General features: G+C 42.9%; 1 long non-coding RNA gene across 2 annotated transcripts in view; it reads right to left on the reverse strand.

The window, feature by feature from the left end:
* Positions 1-15,234, reverse strand: part of LOC127052029 (uncharacterized) — a 57,492-nt gene that overhangs the window by 8,771 nt on the left and 33,487 nt on the right. Inside the window, exon 6 of one of the 2 annotated variants that reach the window (XR_007774662.1) lies at positions 8,602-10,473. The exons of the other annotated variant lie outside the window; for it this stretch is intronic. This is a non-coding gene — a long non-coding RNA (uncharacterized LOC127052029). Of the gene's footprint in view, positions 1-8,601; positions 10,474-15,234 lie in introns of those variants that run through there. 2 annotated transcript variants of the gene reach the window in all.

Raw genomic sequence — 15,234 nt, forward strand, 5'->3', positions numbered from 1 at the left:
AACATATCCAAAACAGACTGTCATCATCCCTTGTTGAAAGGAGTGCTTATGGAGCTGATAGAGAAGCTGCTGCTGCCTGGGGTAAAACCAGAAGCCCTGTTGGTCTGAATGAGAGCTCTTGGCAAGGAGGCATTCAAGCCAGGAGAGTCTGGGGGAAGAACAGGGCTTCAATGCCAAGAGTAGCCATAGCTGCGCTCTGTTGCCAGCAGCAGCCATCAATAGGTAATGAAGGAATGGGAGGATTTTAATCAGCCTCCTTCATCAGAAGGGTGGAGCTGGAGACTTGCATGTGGGCTAGAAATGTGGAGCAGCAGTGGTGCAGAACAGGATTTACAGCAGCAGAAAGTATCAGAGGGGTAGCCGTGTTAGTCTGGATCTGTAAAAGCAGCAAAGAATCCTGTGGCACCTTATAGACTAACAGATGTTTTGGAGCATGAGCTTTCGTGGGTGAATACCCACTTCCTCAGATGCATGTCAGCATCAGAAAGTAGATGAAAAGAGGACAGTTTCCAGCTGCTGCTGTTCCTTTAAAATTGGACATTTTGTCAGCCAACTAACCACTGGTGCCTTCTCAAATGTGGCTCTCTATGCTGACGTGCAGTATGATGCTATTGCAGCATTGTTGATCTATTGCCTTTTAACATGTTCTTAATTGTTAAAACACTGGAGCAGACGTGCAAGCGCTTACATCAAACACTCAACTTCCACCCATGGGAGCAGTTTTTATGAACACTAAAACCACCCATCCCAATAAAATTCCACATACTTTCGTCTTATAAACCAACCTTCATAGAACAGCTGGCAGGAAAAATAAGGTGGAAGTAAGTGGCTATTAAATTGCTAAGCAGCATTTTACTGAACAATCCAAAGCTTTCCCATTTCACTTCCAAACACAAGCGTGCATGGTCTGTTCAAGAAGGTCTTAAGTATGTTTTTAAAAAAAGCTAGAACAATCATCTGTTAAAAATGGTATTTTCTAATGACATCTTCCAGTACAAGGCCAATTGTTTCCTCATCCAGCATCATTAGGTCATTCTAGGTCATGAAATCAATGCATGCTTTCATGTAATTTACCATTTGCTGTTTTATGACTAATGGTTCTGGATACATGTTCAATGCATAATTTCTTCTCTCATAATTGTGGTGTCTTGGCAAAGGTTCCCTTTAAACCAACAAAAATATTAAACTTTATATAAATCATCTTCTACAGAACAGGCAATTTAGATATATTTTGGGAGCCGTGGGAATTAATACAAGATATAAAACTATCTTTAATGTCTCAATCCGTTCAGTTAGTCTATTTTAGCAGAGATTACACATTCAGTCTTCTCTCAGCTGCCTCTTCTCTTTATACAGCTGCATTCCTCCCTTGCATCTGCATTATCTCTCTTTCTACTGCTTCTCTTATTCTCTTCCTGCTTTCGAGTCAACCCATCCCTGCCCCTTGAGTCTTTCCAAACCTTACTCCCAGCCCTGCTAGCTCCCATAGGTGTTCTCCAATATAGCAAAGAGTGGTAAATATATTAATATTATTTGAGTCCAAAGGATCTAGTCACCTCAAAGAGGGGTGAAGCCATGAGATGGTGCAATGGGCACGCAGCTAGAGGTGTAGGTGTGCACCTCCTTAATGCCAGGTTTCTTGGGAAGCCCTGGTCCTGGATCAGGACAGTTCAGCAATGCAGGCCAGCATCCTATAGTGATGATCAGGTCCAATATCTTTTCTCTCAAGTAGAAACTCTCCCTAGGGGACTTCTCTCTTATATTCATGAAGTGATATAATGAAAAACAGATAACAGTTTACCAAACTATTCCCTATTAGTATTATTTGACTCCACTTTGTTACTGTTATACTGGAGAACAGAACTGTACAGGTGAGCAATTTACCATGCACCTGAAAGCCACAAACTTGGTCATCCTCATAAAATAATTCATATAAGGATAGGGGAAGCAACCACAAGAAAAGATGGAGATTATATATCAGTTCCCTTGACAGAGGGTTTACTTGGCATTTGTTACTCAGATATACAATCTAGGGTGATAAGATAGATAAGGGTCTTGTTGGATCCCCTATTTCTTCTAGATGCTCATGTAGTGGCAGTAGCCAAGAACACTTTTTATCATTTGCACTTGCACCACCTTGTGACCTATTCTCATGGAAATTGACTTTGCTTAACCACAGCTTTGTCACCTTACTGGTTGATTTCTGCTACACACACTCTCAGGCAGTACATCTTAAATCCACCTTGAAACTTCAGTGACTAAAGAATATAGCATCACACATACAGAGAAAACATCACATCAATGCATTGTGACCTGCACTGGTTATTACTTGATTTCCAGGATAATTTTAATGTGTTGGCTTTGCACTACCAAATTGACTCTAGGTTCTGACTTAGTACCATTTCTTCATGCAATGCTATGACAGTTGTGAACAGCTGAGGCACTAGATTTAACAGTCTCCTGGTTTAAACAAGAAAAGGGCAAATGCCAGGACATCTTTGGTGTCTGCAACTTTATCTGCTAGATCCTAGATCTTATGATCTGCAGAGCATGCTACAAGACTTATCCATTTTCTGGGCTATTCTGGGAGGGAGAGATGAAAAGGGTTATGGAATGGAAAGAGTTTAAGTGGGTTGGAAGATCTTTAAAGTGGTTTGGCCTAATACATTTCTTTTATGATACAGTTGAGAAGATTTCAGATCCATTTTTAATACTTTTGGGACTAGAGTGTTTCAGATGGTACAGATCTGAGTGAGGTTCAGTGAAGTGCACAGCAGCCACTCCCTACTTCTTTTTTGGGTTATGTGCACCACGGGGTACCTGGAGGAAACAAACAATCCCTGCTTTCCACTCCCCCCCAAGCACTGGGATGAAGACTTCTCTGGCTATTATGTGGTGGGTGTAAGACAGAAATGTTGAATCCCACCAACTTAAGTCATCTGTGCAAGGACCAGTCACAATCTGAACTCACTATCTAAAAGTTAATTTAAATTTAAAATATTTGTAGATATATTGCACAATAGCAGCATCAGGCCCTAGACCTTCATGACATGGGCCACATTTTTCATACTCTTGTCAATACAAGTCTAGAATGCACTATAAAATTAAGTGGTAACTTGTCACTACTAGTTGTAAATGGGAATAAGAAGCTCTTTACCATTTGCTTACCCTGTCCCAATTATAAATCTTTCATGTATGTTTACACTTGCAATACGGACAGTGTACACATATCTGGTGTGCTGTGTTTATACACCACCAGAACTACTTCTCAAAGAAAACTACGTAATAAATTTTTTATCTTACAAAAAGCCTGGGTCGAAAGTTTGCCAGTAAACCTGAAAGTTCAATAATTACTGTGTGTAGAGTAGTTTGAGATCCACTTATAAAAGACTTTATATAAGTTCATGTCAGTAATAACAATAATGTATAAATACTGAGCTAAGCTTCATGTTTTTCCAAATTAATGCACATTTCAACTTTCTTCTAACTTGCTGTGCAAAATATGTATGTGGAGGCAAAACATTCACTATAATCAACACAGAAAAGTCCTGGATACTTTTTCCATTTTGCATGCCAGCTTTAATTAGCTTCTGATTGAAGGAGTGCATTTTAAATCCAAGGCACACAGAAGAAAATCAAAATCAAATACAGTACATATAAAGCACTAAATACTTCAAGACTCCAAAGGCTTTGCCTAGATGCCATCTAACAAAAAGTTTCACCTTCCAAAACCTCAGAATTAGTGAGAAATAAGCAACCACAAATAAGAGTTCCATTTGTTTTGTCAAGTTTTGCTCAATGCAAAGAAGTTGCTTGAAAGGACCCAAGGGTGCTGTGTTGCTAATATGCCAGGAAACCCTCACAGTCTAATTTGTATGTTTCCAGTTCCCATGCCGCGCTTTCTCACTGAGCTCATTAGGCTTCTCATGAATTGTCACTGTGCTAGCTCAGTCTAGTTTTAGACAGTGATCCACTGCTTCTGCTACAAAAGGATATGACCAGCATGTATTTAGGAATGAATTCACAAGCTAGCCACCAGAACACATGGCAGGGTGAGAAAAGGGAAAGTCTGCTGGAAAGCTGTGCAAGGATCAAGTGAAGGGACAAAGAAAGGAAATCTACTATTCTTGCTCTTACCCTCCATAGGGAAGAGGGAGAATGTGCCAACCCCACTATAAAAGGCTTCAGTTAATCAGGAGGTATAGCCCCCTGGTGATTTATGTTAAGAGAAGGAAGAGCAAGTGACAGTGTATTGGGATGAAAAAAAGAGTGGAAGAAGATCAAAAAACACAAAGAGGATTACATTGATGGGTGCCCCATCAATACTGTAATTAGACAAGATAGGAAGGTGGAAGACTGATGAAAAAAAGGTAAAGAAAAGTGACTAATGAAGGGACATGGGAAATGGAAGCAAAAATAGTTTTAGCACCAAATTGTGCTTTCAGATACTGTGATGGGGTGGGACTCACCACGCTAGCACCTCCAGCTGGTCATCTTGCAGATCAGCTCCACAAGACAGTATGTCAACTCTTGGTGGTGTCTCACCCGCTGTTGCTTCTGCTCCTAGACCTGTGTCATTCCAAGGACCACAGAGTCCTCTTGAGCACACAGCCATCTGATTGTGCCACACTCTGGGCTCCTCCCTTCTGGTGGATGGTACTATAGTCCAATGGTCCAGCCACTTCCACAGTGGCAAAGGGGGTACAGGAGGGGGACACGGGCCTGCCCACTATTCTGGGTCATGGCCCAGGGACCCAGTAGATGGCAGCCATATGCTGAGTCCCCTCCAATATCTCAGTCTACTTCCGTAGGTCACTACCCTGCAGCCCCAACATCTTCTCCCATATCCTTATCTCAGGGCTTCAGCATGCCAGTCTTAGCAGTGAGCCAGGAGCTTGCTCTCACTCCTCTGATCCTGCTCAGCACTGCTCTGTTCCAGATGCCATCTTTCCTCCTCCTGCAAAGCAACCAGTCCTCCCTCCTCAAGCTCCAGGGAGCAACTGAACCTGCTCTGCCCTGCAGCTCTTCTTATATGGTCCTGTCCAGCCTTGACGGGCTGCTCCTTGCAGCCCTCTCCTTTTTGCGCAGCCTCCTCAGGGCTCTATTAACCCCTTAATAGCCAGTGTGGGGCGGGTGCCTCATCACAGATCCCCAGTGTAACTCCTTCAAAATAACTTGAACATGTTTACATGATATGCACATTTCCTTATAAGGAGGATATAGGAGTCCTACAAACTATTCCAATATTCCAAAGGCTTCTTAGTGGAGCTACTTGTCAAGTAAGGCAATGGAAGCCGCAAGTTTCATTGTCCTGTGAGATTCAATTATTCGTATGGCTCAGACCACCAAAATACACTAGTGCAGTTTTTTGTGTTCAGTAGGGCAATAGGATTCTTGTCCAACTGGATGTATACTGTACTTGATCTTCAGCCTAAGAGTGATATTAATGGTATAGTAAATTAAATCTCTGTCCTGATCTGACCTCCATTTTTGTAACCAGTCATGAAGTCTCTCACCATCTGGAGAGGGGAACTGACTATTCGGGATCACTCCAGGAGACTCATGGGGCAATGGGCTTCCAAAAAAAAAGAAAAAAAAGTAGGAGAAAAAGATGTTAAGCAAAAAGACTCAAGATGCGCCAGGGATTTGGTGGGATATTACAACTAACTTATGTCAACCAGCCATATTTTCAGAGATTTTAAAAGTAGGAAGGGACCATTTTGATTATTAGTCTGAACTCCTGCATAACACAGTCCATATAATTTCACCCAGTAATTCTTGCATTGAGCATATAACTTGTGGTTGAGCTAGAGAATACTTTTTAGAAAGACATCCAGCCTTGATTTAAAGATTGCAAGTATTGGAACATCCACAATTTCCCCCAGTCAACTGTGCCAATGGTTTAATAACTTCACTATCAAGAAACTGCACCTTATTTCTAAACTGAATTTATCTAGATTCAACTATCATAACTTCTAGCTTGTTATGCAATTGTCTGCTAGATTAAAGACCCCCTATATTGTCAGAAACCTCCCTTCACGTAAACACTTAGGCAGAGATCCTCAAATATATTTAGGTGCTTGACACTCATTCCTTTCAATGGGAATTAAGAACCTAAATACATTTGAGGATCTGGGTCTTGTAGTATAATGAATTCACCTCTTAACTATCTCCAGAATAAGCTAAATAGATTGAGCTTCTTAAGTCTTTCATCATGTTAGATTTTCCAGATAGACAATCATTCTTGTAGCTCCTTACTGAACCCTTTCAATTTTTCAACATCCTTCTTGATATGTTGATACCAAAACTGGGACACAGCATTCCAATATCAGAGGGGTAGCCGTGTTAGTCTGGATCTGTAAAAGCAGCAAAGAATCCTGTGGAACCTTATAGACTAACAGACATTTTGGAGCATGAGCTTTCGTGGGTGAATACCCACTTCGTCGGACATGCATCTGACGAAGTGAGTATTCACCCACGGAAGCTCATGCTCCAAAACATCTGTTAGTCTATAAAGGTGCCACAGGATTCTTTGCTGCTTTTAGCATTCCAATAATGATTATACTAGTGCTGTATATAGAGCTTATACTTCCCTGCTCCTACTCAATACTCCCTTGTTGTTTATACATTCAGGAATTATTTTAGCCCAAATCAACTAACACTGTTTGCCAATTTACTATATTAGCAGAAGTATGAAGGCAGAATACTAGTGGTACAAAATTGCTAGCACCTGTAGATTTCAAAATCAAGTTACATGGGTCTAACAAACAAAAAAGTAACTTGAAAAGTTATATTGCACTTTGGTATGTTGTTCAGAAGACTTATTTTGTGAAGCGTCAGGCCAGTGTTATATAAACAAAAGCAAATAAATAATTTTCTACACAATTCTTTGTAGTGGTATTAGTTTGGCTTCAAGAACACCGCCACATTTTACTGTGCAGTTTGTGGTTTGGGGATTGAATCATCCAATAAACTGATCATGTACCATTACTTCAATGAAAAGTGCTTTTACTGCTGACCTAAAATGTTTCAAGGAAGAACTAACTATAATAAATAAAGTCCAATGAAAGAGGCTTATATAACTACTATATGCTCTCATTAACATGTGAAGGTTCCAACTAGTTAGATAATGTCAGGTAACGTTACTAAATTTTATGAAACTACATTTCCCGTATTTCACCTTACAATGTCACATATATCAAGTCCCAGATCCTCAAGACCCTAATGAATCGGAACAATTCTTTTTACAAATCAAAATGCAAGGTTTTTACATTTCATGATACCACCTCTATTAATATATTTTTACAGTAAATATTCATATAATTTTCTCTCTAGTCCACTATTGACCTCTATACCTGTTGCAGCTTTAAATCATGCTGTAATTCTTCATTTTATCCTATGCTGAACTTTTGAGCGTTATATGCACTCAGTCTTGTGTTTGTACAGGATGTGCCATATATAGCTCTCATGGGGTTTTCCGACCATTGCATTAATAGGAGCATTGCCAGCAGATCGAGGGAAGTGATTATTCCCCTTTATTCGGCACTGGTGAGGCCACATCTGGAGTATTGTGTAGAGTTTTGGGGCTCCCACAACAGAAAGGATGTGGACAAATTGGATAGAGTCCAGCGGAGGACAACAAAAATGATCAGGGGGCTAGGGCACATGACTTCTGGGGAGAGGCTGAGGGAATTGGGCTTGTTTAGTCTGCAGAAGAGAAGAGTATGTGTGTGGGGTGGGGGTGGATTTGATAGCAGCCTTCAACTACCTGAAGGGGGTTCCAAAGAGGATGGAGTTAGGCTCTCTCAGTGCTGGCAGATGACAGAACAAGGAGCAATGGTCTCAAGTTGCAGTGGGGGAGGTCTAGGTTGATTATTAGGAAACACTATTTCACTAGGGTGGTGGTGAAGCACTGGAATGCGTTACTTAGGGAGGTGGAGTCTGCAGCCTTAGAGGTTTTTAAAGCCTGGCTTGAGAAAGCCCTGGCTGGGATGATTTAGTTGGTGTTGGTCCTGCTTTGAGCAGGAGTTTGGACTAGATGACCTCCTGAGGGCCTGGTCTATACTAGGGAGGGGTGACAATGTAAGATACGCAACTTCAGCTACGGGAATACTGTAGCTGAAGTTGATGTATCTTATTCTGACTTACCTCCCATCCTCACGGCACAGGATCGATGGCTGTGGCTCCCTTGTTGACTCCACTACTGCCGCTTGCTTTGGTGGAGTTCCAGAGTCGACGGGGAGTGTGTTCGGGGATCGCTATATCACGTCTAGATGAGATGCGATATATCGATCCCTGATAAACCGATCTCTACCCACCGATATGGCAGGTAGTCTGGACATACCTGAGGTGTCTTCCAACCCTAATCTTCTAGGATTGTCATACCTTTTTCACTTCTGAGAGATTTAGCAACATATAATACTGTCTGAGAGTAGTGCTCAGGACACAAGATATATTGAAGTTAAAAGATCAATTTAAATGAGTTTTAAAAAAATATTTTTATGAGTCACAGGAAATGCAAACTTTCTACTTTCTCTGTAAGCAATGAATCTGTTTCATCAATAAAAGATCCTGCCACAAGCAGCTGGATGTGGCCCAGGTTTCAAACTTCACCACCAACTCTCTTGGCAGCTAGAACAGACAGAGTAGCTTATGTGTCTATAATTATACCTGTACATATTGCCAAAGGCTACATGAAAAGAAGATGTCCTGTTCCACTGGAAGTGCACTGTCTGCATTCTTAGGAATCAAAGCTCAGGTCCAAGGTTCACTGCAGGATGGGAGAAGTCCAAAATTTGATCCAAATGTCTTTTGTGTAAGTTTGTTGCAGCAGGATGCTTGAGCTTAAATTTGATTGGGGCCTTTCTGGTCACTATGACAAAGATTTAATGATACTGAATATTTAATAAATACCATCAGAGTGCTGGGTGCTGTACAAGGGGTCCCCTATATACACTGGGGTTGCATTTTTGAAAAGGGCAATGGATACCGAAACAACTGATACTGAGGAATTTTTCCCCATAAGAAATAATGGAAGTGGGGAGGGAGATGCATTCACAATTTCATCACACTCGCCTATGACAATGCTCTTTTCACCTAAACAGTGTACCTTTTTACAAAGACAAGTTATACAGTACACATTTTACAGATAAAACATTGAATAAAATGATATAGAACCCTACTAACACTGTTCAAACACAAAAAATTTTAATACAGTAATACAGAACAGTAATATAATATAAAACAGTGTCAGTTATGCTAAACTTAGGTAGGGGTGGCAGCTGGGTTTTCTTGGGTTGGCTTTTCCGTAGCTGGCTTTTGGTTGCAGAAGTCTTAAAAAAGGATTTTATTGACATCTGCTCTCCTGCATGAATCTTTGAATGATAGATCTCCCTGTGGCAAGCCACTGTATCATTGATAGCCCTAGAGACTTGCAGTTCATACATTGCGAAATGACCTCTTCCCACGATGCGTCAATGTTTTCCATGGCTTTCAAGATGTTGTTGGACTTCCAAAACTCCTTTACATTGGGCTTTCCTTCACCTGCCATTTCCTTAATCAGCATGAAGAATGTCCTCCGTAAGTAACAAGCCTTGAATGTGGCCATTATACCCTGGTCCACAGGCTGCAGCAATGATGTGGTTTTGGAAGGCAAAAATAGGACCTTTATATTCAGGCAGAGGGCTCTGTAGTCTAGTTCATGGGCACTTGCGTTATCCAACAGAAGGAGAATCTTAAAGGCCAAATTTTCCTTCTGACAGTAAGCCTTAAATTCAGGAACAGCATGGTCTACAAACCACTTATGGAAAACACTGCATGTTATCCAGGCCTTTCTGTTCAACTTTCGAATTACAAGGAGACAAGACTTGATATTGCATCTCATTGCTCTTGGGTTTTCACTGTGGTAAACAAAAAAGGGCTTCAACTTGCAATCGCCTTCTGCATTTCCCCCAAGTAGAAGGGTTAAGTGGTCTTTTGAGGCTTTGAAGAGCAGTCTTCTCATCATGAGAAATATAAGTCTTCACTGGCATCTTCTTCCAGTAAAGGCCCATCTCATCGATGTTAAACTTATTCGGGAGAGTAGCCACCTTCCAAAACAATTGTGTTTAGCTGCGTAGGAAACGTTTCAGCTGCTTCTTCATTCACACGAGCCACTTCTCCTGTGAGTTTTATATTATGTAGACTGGCACGCTTCTGAAATCTGTGGAACCACCCATGACTAGCATTGAAGGTCTCCTTTTCTGCTGTTGAGCTCTCCCTATCTTGCCTTTAAATCATTATATAAGCTTTTGGCCTTCTCCTGAATCAAGCTTAAACCCACAGGTGTTTTTTTTTTATGGAGGTCATCAATCCAGTCAGCCAGCAAACATTCCATCTTCTCCATTATACTGCTTCTCTGTTATGTTATCTTCACTAATGACAATGTCATAGCACTTCTAGCACTTTCACGAATTCGATTACCACTCTTACCACCTAAGGAAACCAAGAATATGAGCAATGTTGGCTGCACGCTCACCTCTTCCAATATGCTTTATAACATCTAATTTCACTTCTAATGTTACTCTCTTACGTTGCCTCTTAGACACAGCCCCACTCTAAAAGGCCCCTTCCCTTCCCTCCCAGTTCCGCCCTCTCCTCCGAGTGTTCCCTCCCTGCACCTCCTGAACACCACTTAACAGCTGATTGCGGCAGGCAAGAGGTACTGGAAGGGAGGGGGATAAGTTGATCGGTGGCCCTGTGGGCTGCCAGTGGATGCAAGTACGGTACTGTACAATAGGGGAACATATTCCAATTCACATTGGTCCTGATCCGTACAAACGACGAATATGCAGATCAGGACCAATGTAAATCAGAACTCATTCCCCTATTGATGAGCGACAGATATCCTAAATAACTTATAAGGGGGAGATGTATACCAGGGACCCCCTGTACTGTACACAGAGGGGAAAATACAGTCTCTGCCCTACAGCATTTATGTGAAGTCATGGAAGGGATATAGTTAATCTAAGAGCTTGTTCTATTATTGTCTCTTCAAAATATCAATTTAAGATTACAATCATGTTAAGTGCTATAAAGAGGTGTTATGGGGAAGGTTAAATTTATGTATGATGAATGTTAATTTAGTGTAGTTGTAGCTGTGTCAGTCCCAGGATATTAGAGAGACAAGGTGGGTGAAGTAATATCTTCTATTGCACCAACTTCTGTTATTGAGGCATTTGGTGCACTGGATGAAGTACACCACACATTGTGATAGGCATGTGTAGGACTCATGGATTTTGAAAGGTGTCTTCTGGTTGGTGTTGACCATTGCAGTAGTGGAGATGTCTGCAGTTTTACATCTGTTGTTCTGGCAGGGTGTAGTGCTGCTTTGAGTTGATGTGTCTTGGCCTGTGGTGAGCTTGCTTCTGATGATGAGCTTGGAGAGGTTGGTTGGGGTCAGGAAGTGGAGGGGGTATCAGGAAAGAGTTCTTTCAGGATTGGGTCCCTATCCATTACAGGTTGTAATTGTTTGATACACTGTCTGGGTTCTAGTGTGGGATGATAGGTGAAATCTAGGGGTGTGCAGTTGGCAGGGGGTTTATTTCTGTACTGCAGCAGGTTCTCTTGGGGTATTTGGGTGGCCTGTTCCATGGCCATCTACTTCTCTAATGGCATGTCCTTGTTTGGTAAAGCAGTTTTAAGTCTGTTGAGGTGCATATCCTGGACCTTCTCAGAGCATGTTCTGTGGTTTCTGAGTGCCTGGCTGTAGAGAACAGATTTCTTGGTGTGTTTGGGGGTTACCAGATCTATGAAGGCAGGTGTGGTGATCCATGAGTTTCTTGTATATGGTTGTCTTAGGGTTCCATTATTAAAATGGATTTTGGTGTCCATAAAATTGATATTAGTGTGGGAGTGTTCCAGAGAGAGTTTAATGGACAGATGGTTTGGCTGTTGAAGTTGTGGTGGAAATCTATGAGGGAGTTTAAACCATCTATCCAGAGGATGAAATATCACCAATGTATCTCAGGTATATCATTGATGTCATCGTGCTTTTGTCCAGAAATAATTCTTCAAGGTAGCCTAAGAAGAGGTTGGCATATTGGGGAGACATCCCAGTACCCCTGGCAGTTCCCATACTTTGGACCAAGCGTTTGTTGTTGAATGTAACATTGTTAAGGGGGAGGATGAAATGAATGAATTTGGCAGTGTGTCTGGGGTGGATATGGAGAGTGGCCTAGTGTCTTGTAAATATTTGAGGCAGGCAGCTATGCTGTCATTGTGAGGGAGGTTGGTATACAAGGAAGTGATATCCAGGGTGGCAAGAATGGTGTTCTAAGGGATGTTGTAAATGTTGTGGAGTTTGTGGAGGAAGTCAGTTGTGTCCTGGAGGAACCTGGTCCTGTGTGTGATAAGAGGTTTGAGGATGGTTTCTATGAGTCCCAGTATTCCTTCAGTAAGAGTGCCATGGCCAGATATAATAGGTCTGCCTGGCTTCCCTTGTTTGTGTATCTTGGAAAGTACATAGAAGGTCCCTGGGGTGGGCTCGTGGGGGATGAGCATTTCAAAATCCCTCCCAAAAAACACCTCTCAAGATCCATGTATCCTACATATGCCTATCACAACATGTGGTGTACCTCATCTAGTGCACTAAATGGCCCAACAACTATGTGGGTGAAACCAGATAATCACTACACTCAAATGAATTTACATAGGAAAATGATAAAAGACAAAAATGCCCTTTCACCTGTGGGTGAACACTTTTCACAAAGCAATCACTCTATATCTGACCTATCAGTCATCATCTTCAATGGAAACCTGCATAACACTTTCAAAAGACAAACCTAGGAGCTTAAATTCAGAACTCTCTGTTAGGCACTAAAAATCATGGACAGAATAGACATACTGGATTGATGGCTTATTACAACACTCTGTAACCCTAGCCCACTTTTTGTCTTACAACTGCAGAATTGTTAATGGGCCACTCTACCTTGAATAGTCCCTTAGAACAGGGGTCTCGAACACTCGGCTCCTCGCCCCCCTCTCGCCCTCCCCCAGCATTTTTCTAGAACGGCTCTGGCCCGGCGCACACCAGGGGCAGGGCAGGCTCCCTGCCTGCCTGCCTGCCCTGCCCCCTGCTGCTCTGGGAAGTGGAAAGAACGTGGGAGAAGAGTGGCGCAGGGGTGTGTGTTGATGTTGCTTCAGGCAGCGCCCCCAGCAGCTCCCATTGTCAGCGGTTCCCCATTCCCAGCCAATGGGAGATGCTGGGGGCGGTGCCTGAAGCAACAGCAACACACCCTTGTGCCTTTGCTTCTCCATGTTCCAGCCACTTCCCAGAGTGGAGCGATGTGGGGGCAGGGCGGGCAGGGCAGGCAGGCAGGGAGCCTGCCCTGCCCCCGGTGCGTGCTGGGGTACAGCCTGCCCCCTGGCCCCCCCTGCAGTTGAACCCCCTGCCCTGAGCCCCTTGCCACAACATGCACCCTGACCCCCTGCCACACCCCTCCTGCACCGCAACCCACTGCCCTGAGTCCCCTGCTGCACCCTGACCCCCTGCCCTGAGTCCCCTGCTGCACCCTTCACCCCTCCTGCACCCCAGCCCCCTTCCCTGAGCTGCCTGCCGCACCCTGCAGCTGACTCTCTGCCCTGAACCCCCTTGCTGCACGCCTCCTGCACCCTGATCCCCTGTCCTAACCCCCTGACACACCCCTTACCCCTCCTGCACCCCACACCCCAACTTCCTGCCCTGAGCTCCTGCCACACTCCACACTCCTCCTGCTCCCCCTGGGGGCAGGCAGGGAGTTGGGGGAGTTTGGGTGAGGATTTTGGGAAAGGGGTTGGAATGGGGGCAGGAAAGAGGTGGGAAGAGGCGGGACGGGGCAGGCCTCATGGAAGGGGTGGAGTGGAGGCGGGGCCAAGGGCGGCGATGTGGGAGGTGTCAGTAATGCGGCCCTCAGGCCAATGTACTAGTCCTCATGTGGTCCTCATGGTCATTTGAGTTTGAGACCCTTGCCTTAGAATATGAGCTAACTACTTATGCTAAACTATCTGTTCCATCTTTCATTTAGCTCTGATGCTCTCAGTACCTTTCCCAAACCTGAAGAGCTCCGTGTGGTTCATAAGCTTGTCTCTCTCACCAATAAAATTTGGTTCAATAAAGATATTACCTCGCCCACCTTGTCTCTCTAATAAATTTAAGTAAAAGCCAAAATACAGAAGTATAAAATTATGTCCATTATAACAATCTTATAAGAAGGTCCAGTTGCATTCTCATAATGGATTACTCCAGTGGGTAACTGCAGGAAAAAGGACATAAGGGGTAGCATCTTCAAAAATGCTTAAGTCTCATTTTCAAAAATGACTTAGAGCACCGTTGCCACCTTTCAAATGAGCACCCTTTCACAATAAGATAAAAAAAAATCAACCTAATCCCATTTCAAAACAAGGCCAAAACAAGCCAATCTCTAAGAACCCCAACACTCTATGCGACTAGACCCCCCCAGCATGCAGTTTGGGACTGTGGTGAGCCCACTGTGCACCCCTGACTCTCTCATCCCCTTGCCCCTGCTTGCTGGGAGCCGATCAAAAAAGGAAGCCACAAGCTACAAGCCAAAAACTAGCCAACACGCAACTCACAAGCCAATTAAGCCAAAAAAGCCCAAATTTCTGTGTTTTTTTCGCAGGTTTGGCATGTCTGCTTAGAAGTCTAAACTCTATTGACTTTCAGTAAGATTTAGGCTCCTGAGCCACCTGAGAAAAAGAGACTTATGCACTTTTGAAAATTTGACCCAAGCTCTAACTCTTTAATGCCAAAAACATAGTAATAGAAGATATTTGAGCTTCATTTACGACGTAATTTCTACTTTATAAGAAGGAACATCACTTCTGGAACAATCACATTACCTACTTCTTCAGTGAAAGTATGTGAAACAAAACATCTAAAGGATTGAATTTATGCTTGAACTTATATATTAGAACTATTTGCCTGTATATGTTGCTGTGGTAGCCATCAGAAACCTTAACAGCTGTGGTCTGCTCATCTAGTCTCTTCAACAGAAAGTGAGCAAAAAGATTCTTTAGATTTTCAAGGGGCATTTTACTATAAAAAACATGACTGGATTTTATGGTGTCTCTATTAGCATCACGTGTTTTTAGACACAAAATTTTTTGTCAGATTTTATGTTAAATCCTGTACATGCCATCTTCAAGGAAACTATTTCCTTTGCCAGTTTAAGAGGAACAGTTCCAAACGTGCGTCAG

Source organism: Gopherus flavomarginatus, chromosome 5 (assembly GCF_025201925.1).
Source record: "Gopherus flavomarginatus isolate rGopFla2 chromosome 5, rGopFla2.mat.asm, whole genome shotgun sequence".
NCBI lineage: Eukaryota > Metazoa > Chordata > Testudines > Testudinidae > Gopherus > Gopherus flavomarginatus.